Source organism: Lygodium microphyllum, unplaced genomic scaffold (assembly GCF_053477565.2).
Source record: "Lygodium microphyllum isolate KBCC unplaced genomic scaffold, Lygodium_microphyllum_v1.1.10 scaffold_47, whole genome shotgun sequence".
NCBI lineage: Eukaryota > Viridiplantae > Streptophyta > Polypodiopsida > Schizaeales > Lygodiaceae > Lygodium > Lygodium microphyllum.
Genome location: NW_028229530.1, coordinates 632158 through 651179, shown reverse-complemented (window position 1 = coordinate 651179; position 19022 = coordinate 632158).

Below are 19022 nucleotides of genomic sequence, written 5' to 3'. Positions count from 1 at the left end.
CTTGCTCGCTTAGCTGCTCTATAGATAGGCATGTTTCTAGCGCCATGTCTTCGTCTTCCTTCCTTTTCAATTCCTCCTCAGATTTTCCTGATTCTTCCTTCAACTTCTCTAAATCCTCCTTTTCTTTCTTCTCCCTGTCTTCCCCTTCCATCCTAGACTCTCCTTTGGCTTTTTTGTAAGTCTGCTTTTTCTTTTTTCTTGCTTTCCTCCTCCGCCTTCTCTTGCAAATCCTTCTTCTTTGTCTTTTTCGGTTTTCATTGGTTACTTTGCATTTCTTATTCTCCTTTCTCATCCTCATGCATTGTCCTTTCACTAGAGGGAAATTTCTATTTGTGGTGAGAAGGTGACCTTTGACTCCATCTTCTTCACCTTGTCCTTCCCCCAATTCTTCCCTTATTATAGCTGTTAAAACCCCCCCGAAGAAGCCAATGGTTGAGGCCTTGGAGGATGACACTTTCTTTTTTTCCATGGTAGCCAGGGACTCTGCTTCTACGAGTCTTTCTCCTATTGCCAGTGCTTTTATCCTTGGAGGATGACACTTTCATTTTTTCCTTGGTAGCCGGGGACTCTCCTCTTGTGAGTCTTTCTCTTGTTTCCAGTGCTTTTGCTGAAGACTCGATGGTCTTCTACACATAGCTATTTAGGTTCACTTTGTCAAAGAACCTTCCTGCAATGCTCTCCAGCACATGAGCATGTGGATTCGGCTCATTATTGAGTTGTACCTGGCTGGAGAATAGTGCATGCATCATTTTGGCTTGGAGTTGGATTCTAGAATCGGGAATGTTTGCCTAGTTGATGCCATCATTTGTGTGAATCATTACCTTGTCCATTCCTAACATGGCATACACATCTCTTTTCGGCCATCTCTCCACTTTGTTTGGTTTTAGACCAACTTTGGAGTCAAGTCGATCTAGAATTGGCATGTTTCTTCTTCTTGCATAGTGATTGTGCCTTGGTCTCTACTAAAGGTGTGTGCTCAAGCTTGAGGGCAGCATTTGAGTAGTGTCATTGGTCATCTCGGCTTTAGGTACTCAAATCCAAGTAGTACTATCCTTGTAATAGCCTTGCGCTTGCAATAAGGTCTGGGGACCCATCGTGGCTTGACCATTTGTCGAAGCTTGTAGTTTCTTCTAGGCCTCCTAGGTTTGGAGGGAATGTTCCTAGACTTGCGAGTTTGTGGTTGGGTGCTCCTAGGAGGCGATCTTGGATGTTTTGGTACCCATTTGAACTGGTGTTCAAGGGTTTTAGTTTTGTGGTCGACTTCTTGGTGGTGCCGAGATTTGGTGGGGTGTGACGAGAATCACAACTCCCCTACTTAGGATTGATGGTGGGTTTCTCTACTGGTGGCCTTGCCGACTATGATGTAGTTGCGCAACCCTTGCTAATGGTTGTGACAATTAGTACATTACCAATGGCTAGGTGAATATGCTGTGACTCGTACTTGACATTACAGTAAGCCTGCTTGTTAAAGGTTCATCCTAACAACAATTCCATGCCTGCATCTTTCATTTTTGGCAACACATAAAAGACCATGGGCAAGCTTTTAGACTCGATAGAGACTATAGCTTTGCACTTTCCAAGAAGCGCATATGATTGGGCCCCAAATGGGCTAAGATTGGCATTAGTGGGCTATAACTATGTCTTGCTAATTTGAGTTCAATAATCATGAGTCAAGATATTAAAGTCAGTGCCCTAATCGATCAATGATTCAATGACATGTGTTTGCTAGGCTGTAATGGTCATGCACAAGTAAGCCGGAGCTATGGCTTCCTCATCCTCATTTTCAATCACCATAATGGTAACTACTTGTATATTGACATGGTTGGGTTTTCTATGCAAGCTTTTTTCTATCATGTAGATTGATGTAGACTAGCACTGAGGCTGCATCTCTAGGCTTATCAGCTATCTTAGCAGGTTGTTGCTACTCTTCACTATCTGAAAATGGGAGATAATCGTGATGAGAATGTGCATCCAATATCGCTCATCCTCGGAACATGGGATATATTTGGTTAGTATCCCATAAGATTTCCTCATCTATACGTCACCCTTTATCATGGTGGAGATGGCATCCTGGTCAAGTGCTGGTGTGGTCTTCCATGTATCCATCTCTACTCTTACTACCTCTATTTAATTTCCTAATAAGATCAGACAGTTGCCCCAGTCTTCTATGACCCGTGCATTGCGTATCCAGGATTGGCCTAAGAGGATGTCATAGTCCACTCCCTTCATGGCTATAAAGTCAACAGAGAATTGGATTTCTACAATCTTCAAGGGCTAGTTATTTAACACTCCAAATGGCTGTACTTTCATTCCATTGACTAGGTTGACATTGAATGTAGCATTCTCAACAGGTGACTTACCCCAGTCCTGGAGTACTACATGGCTCAACACACTAACTCCTACTCCTATATCTACAATTCCCTTTCTTATGGTGTCTCCTAGAGCTAGAAATGGTAAGAGTTCATGAATTTGGATGCCTTCCCAAAAATCATTAATGTGTAAGAACTTTGGCACTGAGTGCAACATCAAGCTAGGTATCTGAGTTACAATGTCATGATCTTGTAGACTAGCTGTCTCTTGCTCCATTTGGTCCTTCAATCCATTGCTTTAGTTGTTGCGATACCATTGGATGCTACCTAAGAAGATCTCCTAGACTTAGAGTCATCGTGGTGGTCACTAGTGTGGTGAGAAGGTCATTAACAGCTTGCCTCTCTCCTAACTCTGCATTTCTTATTCAATGGCCTTGACTAGTTTGCTAACCCATATTGTGTAGGCTCTGTTTAAGTGATACTGTGTGTGGCACAATCACATCTCTTGACTTTGGTCGTGGAGGCAAGGTTGGTGTACTTACGCTTGAGAGATCATTAATTTCATCTTCCAATATGAGCTCAACATTCTTTAGGTGCTCTTGGGCTTCTTTTACCCACTCCTTGACCTTTTTTATGTCCTCAAGTTGGGGCTTCAACTTGCAATACTCCTTGACCTTTGCACTCCCCTTCTCAGTCATCTTTGGAGCTGACGTTTCTTCTTCTACATGTGTCATCTTTTTTTCGACAGCAAGCATTATGGCACTCTCAATTTTTAGCATGACCTTTGCATCAGCTTTCTTTCTCCTTTGCCTATGACTCTTCTTCCCACGATCGAGGCTGCATCTAGATTGCTAGGTCTAGGTAGCAATGATATGCCGGCATGTCTGCGCGTTATGGGAGGGGCTTTTTTCAAAAGGTCAAATCCACTGGGAATTAGAAGTAGAAGGAAGTAGAGATAGGAGATGGAAGAGAAGATAGAGAATACCCAAGTGGTAAACACTACAAAGACAAATCACAATGAATTGAATTAATATGTATTGAAAGAACCTGAAATCTTCGCACTACTCAAAAGAAATCTCCAGGCATTAGATCTCCTAGAGCTTTTTCGTAGAACAAAATGTGCATAAAAATTATAGCTCCTTCTCTAATTCTCGAAACCCAAATCTGATGGCTCCGTTCGCTCCAAAAAGGGGGGTAAAACCTCAGGACACCTGATCACGGATCTCCCAGATCACTCCTTCTTCTTTCAATTCAATCTGCAGTTTTCAACCTGTTTAGAGAGATTGCGACACGCGCAATTTTGTTAGTTTGTCTTTTTTATGAAAAATCTCCTAACTAGCTGAAAAAACCACTTGTTTTTTGCATGCCATCCTAATCTAGAAGCTTTTCTAACTTTTTCAGATTTTTACAATAAATAATATAAAAAATAGGTTAAAATTATCCAAAAATCTAGTATTTTTAGATAATCCATGCAACTCACACTAATACTAATGACTCAGATCACATTGACTCTCTTGATCAATAAAGAAGTAAGATGATGATGCATTCCATACTTTTTCACACTGTGTCCTTATAACATCACGACATCCACCCCCTCTAAACCTGCACATCCTTCGATATGTGCCAAAATCCTAGTTGTCACTAGATTCTGAGTCCTCCTCATCCTCTGCAACCATATCCTTTACTTCTTCATTTTTCATATCTTCATGGCTAGCCCTTGTATCAGGACCACTATTTTCTTCCAATTCTAGCACCTCATAGATAGTAGATTCCCGCCTTTTGAATAATTTGATTCTTTTCCCTGCTATCCAAAGTTTTATGGCTGTCCCATCTAGCTCATTTAATGCATAAGTAGCATTATCAAACACCTGTCTTACCACATAGCATCCAAACCATCTTTTGGAAACTTTATGTATGGCACTATGTTGGTTGTCTAAATTGCTATCATAAACCAATACCCAATCCCCATCTTGTATGGTTCTTGGCCTCAATCTATATCTTTTGTCAAACCATTTCTTGTTCAGTATCATTGCTGCCCTTAACTTTGCAATTGATGCTTCTATGTCTTCTGACTTTCTTTCCAACTGTCTAATGTGCAAGGCCAACAACTCCTCTTGATGCAACTCCTCTTCCCAAGGTAGAACGCTCCATGTGACTATCATCTCTTCTATCGGCATGATAGTTTTTTGACCATACATCAATTCAGTAGGCATATATCCTATAACAACACTATGAGTTGTTCTGTTGGCCCACAAAGAATAACAGAGCAATCATGGCCACTCTTTTACCTTCTCTCAACATGCTTTTGCCAATGCCTTTACAATAGGTGGATGACCTCTTTCACTTTTTCCATTTTCTTTAGGGCTATAGATTGATGTTAAACAAAGCTTTATCCCCAATTGTGCAAAGAATTCATGCGCCTCATCTGCATTTAGCTCACCCCTATCTGTTGTAATAATTTCCCACATAGCCATATCGACAAAAGATCTCTTCTAAGAGAAAAGTACATACGCAATTTGTCGTCTTAGTACATAGAGCTCTCCCTTCCACTTGATTAGTCAAGTCTTCACGAGTAAGCACAAGATACCTCATTTGCCAAAGACCTATTGGCATTGTGACCAAATCCACCACCCACTTAAAATGAAGAGACAATGGATATGTGGGTTGCAATCCATCCCGATGTCTCATAGTTGAATACATTTGACATGTCGTACATGTTTCCACAAAGTGAGCAACATCCTTATACATACCCTGCCACCAGTATCTTTCTTTGATCTTTGTAAAAGTACCCCAAACATCTCTATGACCAGCCCATAAGCTTTCATGAAATTATTGGATAACAGTTACTTGTGAAGCTCTATCACCCAAAACTCGCAATGGCATATGCTATTTCTTTTTAGCATGTTTCCATAAGTATCCATCTTTTAAGAAAAATCCATAGGCTTTCCTCTTGATCTTCTTAAACTCCTTATCTGACCATTCATCTCTCTTTGTTAATGTATTGAGATATTGACCAATTCTCAGCCACTCTCTTGCATATTTGTCTTCCAGAAACACTTCTACACAAGATGCAAAACATCTAAAGTGTCTTCTCTTTGTTATCCAAGCTTCTGTTAATGTTGTAGAAATACCTTACATTGCTAAATTCACTCTTATAACATCATTTTCAGCCATAAGAAAGTCATCTTCTTCCTCCTCATCCATCATCCCATCTTCATTCTCATAGCGTGCTCGAGATAACATGTCTGCCAACATTGGGTTATCTTTTCCTACAATATGCTAAAATTAAAGGTTCAAAGATTTAATGTATGCAATCCACCGGAGCATAGCAATGTTTGGGGTCACACAACTAAAATACCAGCAAACAACTGGTCTCAATGACTACATGAGCACCCATAAAATACTCCTTGTCACATTTAAGGGCTATCACAATACCCCATAATTCTCTTTTAGCCTATGGATACCTTCTCTGTTGTTCCGTCAATACTTTAGCACCAAAGTGGATTGCATATCTTTGCCCTTCCTCATCATCTTGCCCAATTGCCCATCCAATCACGATTGGGCTTGTATCAACAGTAATAATGATAGGCTTTCCATGTGAATAGTCATCCTTTCTCAATGTAGAAACAGATTTTAAGAGCTGCTTCAAATTTTTATTGCTTTCTGATGCTTCCTTTCCCAATGAGATTTCTAATCTTTCCTCAGAAGTTTATATAGAGCATCACCTACATGTGCAAAGTGAGGAATCCATATCAAATAGAACACATATGCACCCAAGAATCTACGCACCTCTGATACATTCGTGCATACATCTTGCATTCTATCAATCCCATATATTTTTGCTGGTGATGATCTAATCCCATAGGGCCCACACATATGCCCAACAATCAAAACCTCTTCAACTCCAAAGACAGCCGGAAAGAGTTAAATGCACACTTCTAGACATGTCAAATCCTCTCACAATCCACAATATGGTCTGCAACAAACTGTCTGCATCCATGAGCATCCATCTCTTCATTGTTTTCATTCACTACACACCCTTTGATTGGAACATCATCCAAGAAGGGCAGAGTCAATTGTGGTATAAAATCCTTGAGTACCCTATTCATAGCATTTGTCATGTGTGCCACTGAGTTTGTTGCACCCTGTGGGGGAGTACACATCCGTACTAAACCCAAAGGAGTCTTCATGGTTGTGATATCCATGCTTTCAATTACAAGCTGAAAATGATTATAACTCGACTAAAGATCAACCAAAGAATAGATCGCACTGCCTACAAAAGCCTCTGCAAATTCATCAATCACAGGACCTACACCCACATTCCTTATGGTCACTTTATTGACCGGTTGCATGTCTTGAATAAATCTCAAAGCCCCGTTCTTTTTGGGCACAGTAAACCAACAATTTGAGTACGAGGTTGAAGAAGGCTCCAAAATCTTCATGTGAATCTTTTCATTTAGCAAATCCATCCGCTTTGGTAAGTAAGTTTTAGGCACTGGAATAGGCCTCAAGCTCCATGGTACATGTGGCATAGTAAATATGACCATAGGAGAGACAACATTTGGATCCACACAAACTATTTCACTTGGCTAAAATGCAAATGCCTTCCCATGTCTAGCCAACATCTGCATAAAACAATCTCTCTCAATAGGCAAAAGAAACTCTTCTGCACCAACTTTCAATTCTTGTAATGTTTCAGATGTAAATTGATGACCTATATCTTTAGGATCCTGTAAGCTTGGTTGCCTTGATACTTTTCAATACATACCCTCACTCTCTCTCTGGTGGAAGTGGCAAAGCAATTAGTTTCACCTTTTTTTCAACTATCTTATACTTTGTCTCCACAAGTGCTTCACCCCATTGTAATCCTTCCTGCTGAGCAAACAATGCTATAACATCATACATATCCAAAGAACATACTGACAACACTCTATTTTTAGCCTCATTTTCTGCATGTATAGTTACTGAAATTTCAGCCATAGTGTCAGTAATATTTAGCCCATAAAAGATGCTTGAAATGCCATCATTTTCAGCTAACAATCCCAATGCTCTCAGTTTCTTACTAGCCCATTTTATAGATATGCGTTTAGCCCTACACATAGCTTCCATAGGCTTAAACCAACATGAATTGTTTGTTGTAAACTGAGAATTACCAATAGTAAATCCATCTTTCATTTCATCAAGAGGCAAGTACACCCACTAAACACAACACTACTGTAGCCCCGCATTACAACAATGCTTAATGAAAATCCAAGTCTTTGATTTTCCTTGAATTCGGAACCAAAGGAAACTCTCGAAGCATATCCCGATTTCTAGAATGATTAACACAAATAGTAAGAAATTGGATTGCTTTTCTCCCATGCTTGCTTCTGACTCTTGCATAAGCAGAACCATCATCAAGCACCTTTGGTTCCATACGCACACCTATAATATAGGGCTGTCCCAAAATCACTGCATATGAGGAATTATCTTGCACAAAGAAGTGTTGCTCTTCCTGTACATCACCAATCGTCACTTTTACATTAGGACATGCAACATAGAACTCCCCTGAAGAATTATTTGCAGCCCTCATTCACCAACCATGATCAGTGTCTACAGGCCATGCACCATTTTCATACAATCCACACTCAATGACATTTATCTCAAACCCATGGTCAAGTAAAGCAACACAAGGAGTTTCATGCTCCCCTATTTTCACTACCGTTTTAGTGGTAGCTCTAGCCCAATGATTTCTTGTGTAGTGACTTCGAGGAATAAATCCTAGAGTCTCTTCTCCATATTGTTGCATTTGCCTTACTCCACCATGCATATTGCTACAAGACAATGCATTTTCAGCCACTTTCTTCTCTTTTTCACATGCTGTCCATTGATTAGTAGCATCTTGCATAGACAATCCTGTACTTACTTCATGCTCATATTCAGCCCGAATATCCAACAAACCTGTTTCTTCTTCAAATTTCAGCAATGCACTAGTGGTATCACTAAGAAACTGACGCTTCCTTTTAATTATGTCAATGATCTCATCATGAAATTCTCGCTTGGCAATGCCAAGCACCTCTCCCAAGGTAAATTCCACCTGACTATTTAAGATCCATTCTTCAAGAACCTTCTTAAGATCTGTGGTTGTCTCAATGTCAGATTGCAACTTATATCCTGACTGCTTGCCCTTCTTTTTTTCCTCTTGTTTGTTATCATGTTTTTGCTCTTGACTGACCTCTTCCATAACATGCTCGGGAGGTGGCTGATTTGCAGCTTTAGGCTGATCCACACTTCTTCTTGTCATTCTTTTAGATATCCCTGCAATATCTTCATCTCTTTTTCGTTTTTATTCCACAAGTACATTCGTGTTTTGTACCTTTGCTAAATATGCATATACTGAATATGTATCTACCGGTGATCCCCAACCAGTTATGCAACTAATGTCTTGCCCTGCATGAGACATTTCACTATCAGTGACCTATCTCTTTTCAGTTGCATGTAAAGCATGTGTCCATATTTCAGCCTTTTGACCAACCATCACTTGGCCATGCATTCTATCCAACTGTAGACCAAAAGTAGAAGCATGTACCGCCGCATAAGCATTTCGGACAGCCAAGTCTTCCAACAACTTCTACATACCTCCCTTCCCAAAATTCAAAGCAAGAGGCAATCTCGTTTCTTGTGCATGGATCTTGCCATCTTTCCAAAAGATGAGCTGTCATGCCAAGGCCTCCTGATAGGCAGCATAATCCTTTCTCTCATGCTGCAAACTATCACACCACATACATCTTTTTCCAAGTTTAGGGGCTGCTGCTGCTCGTCCCCTTTCCTCTTGTCCTTTTTCATCCAATTTTGCAACCTTCAATTGAAGATCCCGCATCCCTTTGACCAATTCATCCAAGACATCTTTCCTAACAGAGGAAACAATAGCAAGTAAAACCATAGGGTTAGCCACAAAAGTGGGTGGCTTACTGGATACTTCAACTGTTTTTCCCGTAACAATGGTCAAGCTAAAGACAAGAAATCTTTCTCTTTTTCTATGCTTCTTCACAAGTGCAGTAACAACTTCCTTGACATGTCTCCGCTCTATTTTCAAACCTGTCTCTGTAGTCTGATCCTCCAGCAAATCATCAAGCTTCTCTTGAAGCTTAGGATCAGCTGCCTATCGAAACAATTCAATTTTCTGACTGCAAGAGCTTGCTGATCTGCAAGATCCAATTGTTCAAATTGACTTTCAAATTCTCTTAACAATTCTGTAGCCACAAGACCCTTATTGGGTTATATAACGCACTCCTGAAAAGTCTTGCGCGTAATCAAACTGGTGTCCTCAATGTAAAATTCTTCCTTGAGTGTCTTCTTGAAGGCTACCCAGTCTGCATCCTACAAGTATAATTCACTAATCCGTGCTTTCAATTCATGAACAGTAACACGTAAAAAATACCGGCTCCATGTAGATTGAGCCACTCCAAAGAATTCCATCTTCTGAGCATAGGTATATACATATGTAGATACATTTGTGCCATTGAATAACTTCACCTCACGCTGCCTGCTGCTTGCTGCCTGCCTCCTCCTGTTTGCTGCCCATGAGAGTGAGAGTGAGAGTGAGAGTGAGAGTGAGAGTGAGAGTGAGAGTGAATAAGCATATTCATATTTTGCACCAATTGTTGCAAAACATCACTGGAGAATGTATTCAAAGATTCTCCCATCTTATCTTTCCTTCTTTTGACGACCTTTCACATCGAGTTCACCAATGTCGGAGGGGTTTTTGTCGAAAGGTCAATCCACCGAGGATCACAACTAGAAGGAAGTAGAGATAGGAGATGAAAGAGAAGATAGAGAATACCCAAGTGGTAAACACTACAAAGACAAATCACAATGAATTGAATTAATATGTATTGAAAGAACATGGAATCTTCGCACTACTCAAAAGCAATCTCTAGGCATTAGATCTCCTGGAGCTTCTTCGTGTAGAACAAAACGTGCATAAAAATTACAGCTCATTTTCTGCTACTCGGAACCCAAATCTGATGGCTCTGTTGGCTTCGAAAGGGGGGTAAAACCTTAGGACCCTTGATCATGGATCTCCCAGGTCACTTCTTCTTCTTCTTTCAGTTCAATCTACAAATTTCAGCCTATTTATAGGGATTGCGACGCGCGCGATTTCGTCAATCTGTCTTTTTTATGAAAAATCTCCTAACTGGCTGAAAAAGCCACTTGCTTTTTACATGCCATCCTAATCTACAAGCTTTTCTAAACTTTTTCAGATTTTTACAATAAATAATATAAAAAATAGGCTAAAATTATAAAAAAATCTAGTATTTTTGAATAATCCATTCAACTCACACTAATACTAATGACTCAAATCACATTGACTCTCTTGATTAATAAAGAAGTCAGAGGATGATGCATTCCATAATTTTTCACACTGTGTCCTCATAACATCACGACAGCGTGGGTCATGATATGCAACGAGATGGGTATGTCCTCTTGTTAAATGTCTCAACTCCAAAGAGCCCCAATGGTACAGATGGCTCATTTACTACACTAGAGGGTGGCCTTCATGTTGAGAAATATGCAATCACACCCATGTGACAACCTCTTTGTATGGAGCAATAGGGCAAGACTCAAATAGCTTACTAGAAAGGATGCTTGAAATACATGATGCCTGAATCCCATAAGCATAGTGGAGAAAAAGGGAACTGTTATGAGCCTATAAGGTAATGTAACTTCTTATCATTCAATAATGGAATACAACTGTACTTTGTCCTTTCAGTCATAGTCAGTGTCATACTCAAGATTGTGTTTATGAGTCCAAGCTTCCATCCTTGAACCTAATTCACTTGAGTAACAGTTGGTCTCTTCAGTCTATGTCATCATGAACATTCTCTTTGAGTTCCATCCGCCATATCCATGCTCTAGATTTGTACATTTCAACATGGTATCAAAGCCATGGTGAGCATGGCTTAGGTCCTCTCCATCTCTGCTCAGCTCACTTTGAGTGTTGGACCCCATCTCCAACTTCATTTGCATCTCTACCTTCAATGAAGCTTCCATAGCAGCCATAGCGAGTAGCACCTTGTTAGCTTGAAGCTTTCATAAGTCTCTCCACATGCCAAATCTCTCTAAACTTCCTTCTAGAGAAGTGTTTCTCTACTTTCTGAGCTCCTCCCTTACACCTCAATCATTGAAATCAAGCAATATAGCTTCATCATTTCCTCTGTTTAGAGATGCTACCATAATTGTGTCTGTGGATAGTAGCACCTACGTGACTTGGAGGAGTTGTATCTCCACATAGAGGCCATATCTCTCCAAGGTCTATTGTGGGGAGCATTCTTGAACTCCATGCACTCTTGCCTGGCACATTACAGTGGGACATTGGCCTCCCAAATGTTCAGCATTGCGCAAATTTGAAGACGCTACCAAATCTGCGCCCGATTCCATATGTACAATCATTCTCTCTCCACATAGCATGAAATCCACCAAGATCCTACGGCTTTGGAAGGCCTACACCTAAGCTCTCTCTCACTTAGAGGGCTTTCAAAATGGCTACCCTTGTGAGCTGCAATGAGTGAAAAATTAGGTCCTTGTCTCCTGAAACCCTAAAGGGTAGCCATAGCCAAGTTTCTTCAAGCTCATAAAACACTTCAATTTCACCTACTCTAAGCTCAATTTCCAGCAAAATTTTAGGCATCAAACTAGCAAGGAGGGGACAAAATTTATAAGACAAGCATCAAAGAATCATCATCAATCTTGACGTCTAGTTCTTCACAGCTAGTATCTCTTGATAGTAACCTAGTGCTTTTTTGCACTTGTGTTTTTTAGCACATTCAAGATCATGTGGGTTGCTAGTTATTCTTAGTCAATTGAAGCTAATTTCCTATCATGGAATGCTAAGCATGAGGAATTTAAAATGGATGCTTCTCATGAAGAGTAACATGACTCATGTTGTTCATCTATACTACATGGAAGAATTGTTTATTCCACTTGCAGGAATGGATAGAATTACTTGTTCTAAAGTGCAAAAAATGATCTTCTTTAAATATTTTAGAGACATTCCAGCTACCTTGGTCATTATCCAAAAATTGAAGATTGTGACCTCTTTACTTGAGGAGAACATGGACATAAAGAGTAATGCAAGTAAAGTCAATAAAGAAGAAGACTAGGAAGACCATAATGAAGAAGAAGACCAGACATACCAGAAAGAGAAAGACCGAGAAAAAGAAGACCATGAAGACAAAAAAAGCATCAAAGAAAGGAAAGTGAACTAAATCAAAGAAGAAGACAAAGAAAAGAAGATCTACTATGCCTACCATGACATATCTAATGAAGAAAACCACAAGGGCCCATCGGTCCTTGTCTCCTTTTCTCACTAGAACTTTTTGTCGTACGTCTTTGCCATTAATACTCCTAACATACACCTTGCAAAACCCCTCATGTAGCCTATGCATAAACATCCTCTACACACTTAGTGAGGTCTCATAGTAGCCCCTGGATGTTAGCCATATTTTTTGGTACCCTCATGCTTAACCTTCTGCGATAGCCTTTGGTGTATACCATGTTTATGGCATACCCACACTTAGCAAGGTTCTACTCATGACAGCCTCTGTACACTTAGTGCTTTCTTTACAGTTGTGAATGAGGAGGGGTGTTGAGAAATATGCAATCACACCCCTGTGACAGCCTCTTTTTATGGAGAAATAGGGCAAGACTCAAATAGCTTACTAGAAAGGATGCTTGAGATAAAGGATGCTTGAATCCCATAAGCAGAAGGAGAAAAAGGGAACCATTATGAGCCTATAAAGTAATGTACCTTCTTATCATTCAATTATGGAAAACAACTGTACTTTTTCCTTTCAGTTCTAGTCAGTGTCAAACTCAAGATTGTGTTTATGAGTCCAAGCTTCCATCTTGGAACCTAATTCACTTGAGTAACAATTGGTCTCTTTAGTTTATTTCATTATGAACATTCTCCTTGTTATCCATCCACCATAGCCATGCTCTAGATCCGTGCATTTCAACACTTTGCCTAGGGCATTCGGAAAATAGGTGAGTGATTCCACACTTCAGGCATCTTAGATCCACCTTTTTTTAATTAGTCTAATCCCCTTGGGCGCAGCATGAGGAGATGTGTCCTGAGTATCCACAAGTCCAACACAAGATTGGTTCTTAGGTCTGCCCTCCAAATCCTCTACCTCTACCTCTATCTAATGCCATCACCAGTATAGGTTGGTAATCCGTAAGGATTGCATTGCCCTCTTCGTCATATGACGCCTAAGGTGCACATAAGACTCTTCATCATTCGGCTCCTCCTAGTGAACTAGAGTGTCACTTAGTGGATGGGTTATGTAGGGTCCATGTGGTCTAGGTATGCTTGTGGAGCTTATCTCCATCCTAGGAATGGCATGTTTGGTGTCATTAGAGGTGCCGAGAGAGCCAATGGGGCTCCCCTTCAAAAAAAGTTTTGCGTCCTATTTGCTAAGTAAAGCTATCTTTATAGATGCAAGTACGTGAGCCTCCTTGATAGTCTGTAATGCATCACATCGTGACCAAACCTACCACATTTTTTCAAGTTCAGGACCTTGTCCTGATACTCCATTGGCAAGTGGTCTCTACCATAATACACACATTGGACATGAGGGTGTGTTGGTCGTCTCATCATTTCTTGTAATTTGGCTAGCTCTACCTTCATCTCCACTAGCTCTTGACTTGCATCCGCTCCCTTTCCTTTATCCTGAGTACTTGGGCATGATCTTTCACTTGACATTGAAACTCTCTTAGAGTTTCTAGCAGTTGTCTCCTCTCAGGTTGAGCTCTTGGATCTTCTCTCTTTGAGGTGGTCATTGACTCTGATTCCCTCATCAAAGACCCTCGCTAGCACGTCTCACTACAAGCTTAAATTGCCTCCTAATGCCATGTAGAGTTCCTCAGTTTGTATCCCATTAATGAAGACTTTGGAGACCGCTCTTTTGGTAGGTCACTCACCAATTGGGATCCTCTTGAAGAGACTCCGCACGTTGGGTGATGTAGTCTCTTATGTCCTCCTTGTCTTTGTGCTTAACACTCGTCGACCACACTAGAAGGATAGCACAGTACTAAGCTCAAAGAATCTCTTAATGAAGAGACTCTTGGGGTTGTTGAAGTCAATTTGCTTAGCAACACATCTAGACTAGTGTACCAAGTCCTACCCTTATCTCCTAAGAATAGATTAAAAGCTTGTGAGCACTGAGTAAGATCACTAAGGCTATTGGCCTCATGGAGACTTGCTTGAACTACTCTATGAAGCTATATGGGTCATTGTTTGGCTGGTACTTGTCTAGTTACTTAGCGTTGCGATCCTGCACTCCTAGGGAATGTTCCTGGGTTTGTTACCTAGGGTTTCGCAAGTTCACCTCGCAACGAAAACGTTCACGGCTGAATCCACTAGGATCGACCTAAAATATGGGTTCCTAGGTCCGAGGTCTCCTAACAACATTCTACCATCGGGTTTTGGACATCCTACTTTATGTAGAGGTACCCAATCCAAAGCAAATCCATACCACACTTGGTTCAAAGAGAATGGGAAACAGAGGGATGTGCCGCTCAACCTCTCTGCTCGTAGGGCATAGTCCCATTCTAGTCCCCTAAAACGGCATGAATCAGGTCCTAACTTAACAATACCTAAAGTTGAATGGCAATAAATCCTTGTGAGAAGCCTCCCAGTTCTTTGGGACCATCCTGCCATAGGACGGACCCGTTGAGGATTCTTCCCACCCACTTCCCTTGATTACTTTAGTTTTCTAATTAGGTCCTACCACATTTATGTGCGACATTTAAAATCAGCTTCATAAATTAAGCCTTTTGTGAAACAGGGTTTGTTCGCATAATTTACAACACAGACACGAAAACAAAACAAGCACTCCTTTTGACAAACAAGTTCCTTAACTTATCTTCAATAGAGTTTCAACATATTTATTTATTTTGTAGCTGAAGACTACTAGGTATTCACTTTTGTCAGTTTAATTTTATTATTTCCTAATAATTGTGAATGCTTCAGTTGATGTGTAGAGCAAGTAGCAGTGGCATTGGGAAGTACTTGGCAATAGTGTGTATTGAGATTACCTAGAAGAAATTATCATTTTTTATGGGCGCGCGCCTTATCATTGAAGACGTGGCGCTAATATTTTTTTAGGTGCGCTTATTTATTGAAGCACTTGATAAATATTTATTATTTTGTATGCACATGGGCGCATGGTTTAAATATTTCATTATTGGACATTGCATTTGGACACAACCCCAACTTTTGGGGTGCCCAACCGCTTATTCTTTATTTGAACAAAAGCAAATACAAAAGTCAAAGCATGCTAATTGTAAAATTGTGCTATTTTTTAGCTTTGAGATGAATAAATTTATAAATATATGCCTTATGAAGTGCTCACACAAGGCATGGGAGGATATTGTACCCAATTTGTCTCTTTTCTTCATGCCTTGCAGATCTTCATTCTTGTTTTATGAGCTTTAGTATAGTTCATTTATTCCTGGGGACCTTCTAGTGCTCGCTATGCACATATCCAATATCCGATTTGTGCACAAGTGGTATCAGAGCGAAGCTGAGATTAAGGGCTTCCATTCACTTATCATATTGCACGAAGGCGAAGCTCTTGGAATGAACGGGCTCTACAATCAGTCTCACGATGAACCATCAATACCAACGTGTTCCTGGCAGTTAAGAACCCCATGCTATGTTGTTAGATTGCGAAGGACCGCTGTCTGGCGAGACAGAGGACCACTCAAGAAGCTCCTTTAAAAGACTTTTTTTTTTCTCAGAGTTAGTAGAGAAGAAATATTGGTCAATTTGATATTGCAAAGCTTAATAAGATTTTAAAGAAAAAGCTTAAGCTTCAAAATTCCTCGATCTCGTAATGTGGCATGTCCTCACTATAGTCGATGTCAATGAAAAGCCATTGTCGTCTTGTTGCACATAATTGGGATGGTTCAAAGCTTTTTCTTTTAAGCTTAAGATTACTAAGCTTTCTAAAGCTTCAAAATTCAATCTTTAAATTACTCCTTAGCAGGCATTCACATTGAGCCCTTTCCCAAATCAATCTTGAACCGGTTTTGCAATTCTTACAAGCCCTTGTTCATACTTGCACCTGGATAAAGACAATTTCCAACAAGCAAACGGACACACACAGTCTATTTTCCACTTGGAAGAAGACCTTTATCAATTACCGTACCCGCAAAAGACGCAAGATTGCAAAAAGCTTTATTTTTTTTAAAAAAAGCAAGTCTTGTAAACCCAAACTTTCATCCCTCTAACAAGATTTTGAGTGTGTGAGGTTGTTTGAGATTTTGCATGATGTTCGATCAAACCATGAAAGACTTTATGGTCGAAGGTGATTTATCGAAACCAACAATGGAGCAAAAATTGGACCTAATTATAATGTAACTTCAAGAGGAATGAAGAGCACATCAAACTTTGCAAGCTCAACTGGCTACTCTTCCACAATCCACTATCGATCAAGATGGGCCACAACCCGAAGATGTTATATGATGTACGATCAATGCGACACTAAAAGCACAATCTATCAGGAAAGAAGCCAAAATAAGTAAATGAAATTTTAAATTCTGCACTTTTCATGGGCTATGTGATGGAAAAACTATTCTCTCTTTTATCAGTTAGTTTGATGATTATTTCCATGAAGAACAATATGCTGAGAAAGATAAAGTCAAATGTGTCACTAACCATTTAGTGGACAGAGCATCGTTATGGTGGATTGTTATCCACAAGATTATTGATTGTCCTACTACTTGGGAGGCTTTTCAAAAGAAATTTTTGCAGAATTTTCTTCCACCTCAATTCCATGAAAAAGAAATCAAACAATGGGATCTTCTGCAACAAAGAGATCGTGAGCCTATTCCGCAATATACTGAGCGTTTCTGGAATGCCTTATTACAACATTGAATTCTTGAAGATGTACTTGGAGGAAATACACAAGCTCAAGTATATGCATGGTTTACTTGGTTTCTTAAGGCATATTATTTTTTCTTATCATGGTATTCAATTTGATCCTAAAAAGATAGAAATAATTTTGAATTGGCCAATTCCTAAAAATGTGCATGAGTTACGTTCTTTCTTTAAAGGTCTTGCTAGCTTTTATAGAAAATTTGTGAGAAATTTTTCATTATTTGCATCGCCTTTAATGGAATTATTAAAGAAAGGTGTTGTATATCATTGGTCCAATAATCAACAAAAGTCTTTTGATTTACTGAAACATGATTTTACACATGCACCTGTTTTGCAATTACGTGATTTTAATTGACCATTCTTTCTAGTAGTCACTAGTGCTAGCAGATCAGGAATAGGAGCTGTCCTTATGCAAGATTCACATCCTATAGCCTATTCTAGTTGCAAACTTAAACCCTCTCAACTGAAGTATTCTACCTATGATAAGGAATTGTTAGCTATAGTATAAGCCTTATATTAATGGAAACACTATCTAATGGGATCTGAATTCATGATCAAAACTGACCAACAAAGTATCAAATATCTCCTTAGTCAGAAACAAATCTCTGATCAACATATTAAATGGGCTAATTTAATTCAAAGTCTTCATCCACTAATCCAATGTCAACCCGAAAAAGAGAATATTATTACTGATGCCTTAAGTAGAAGACCAAGTATCCATAATATCTTCGTTATATCTTTTTATTCCCTTATCCCTATGAAGGATACCTATGACCAAGACCCCAATTTTTAAGTTGATTGGAATAAATTAGTTGCTAATAAATAGATTCCAATTGATTCATTATCTTATTTTGATGGATTTATGTTTTAAAGAGAAAAGGTTGTGTGTAACTCTTCCATTTAGATCATTTGTGTTGCATGAAATTCATTTTCTCCCATATCAAGGCCATAGAGGTATTATTTACTTTATGTACAATGGTTGAATATTTTTATTGGCCACAAATGAAATTTGATATTTCTAACTTTGTATCTGAGTGTTTAATTTGTCAAAGAGTCAAGTGACACCATGGTAAGCAATATGGTTTATTAATGCCTTTACTAATTCCTGAACGACCATGGAAACATATTTCAATGGATTTTATAACTGGTTTATCTAACACACAAGCTAATGATGATATGATTTGGACTATTGTAGATCGATTTAGAAAACAAACATATTTTCTTTCATGCAGTAAAACATTAACTGCATCTCAAGCTGCACAGTTGTTTTTGAAAATTGTTTCCACTAACCATCACTACAAGATATAGACCTTATAGCGACGTTTAAAGCGACGAAAATACAAACAACAAAATTTGCCCCCGTCGTCGCAAAAAGCGTCGTTATTGACGACGCCATGGAATCGTCGCTATTTGCGTCGCTATATGCGTCGCTATATACGTCGCAAATGCGACGCATATAGCGACGGTTGCAGAGAATTTGCGACGCTGATAGCGACGACAATAGCGACGCCTGCAGTAAATTTGCGACGCAAATAGCGACGGTAACAGAGTAAAAAAAAATTTTGTGGCAGGGCAGCCTGTGTGCTGTATGAGAGCCATACAAAATAGTTTCTGCACTGCTGCATACAAAGCGTTTGCAAACAAAAAGAATCTATACTGAAATCATAAAACTGATAGATGAAATAAATACATGATATCGCATAAAATGCGATTGGTACAATCATAAAACAATATCACTAATACATAGAAAATGTCTACATAAATCGGGCGACTAAAAACTAAAGGTATGT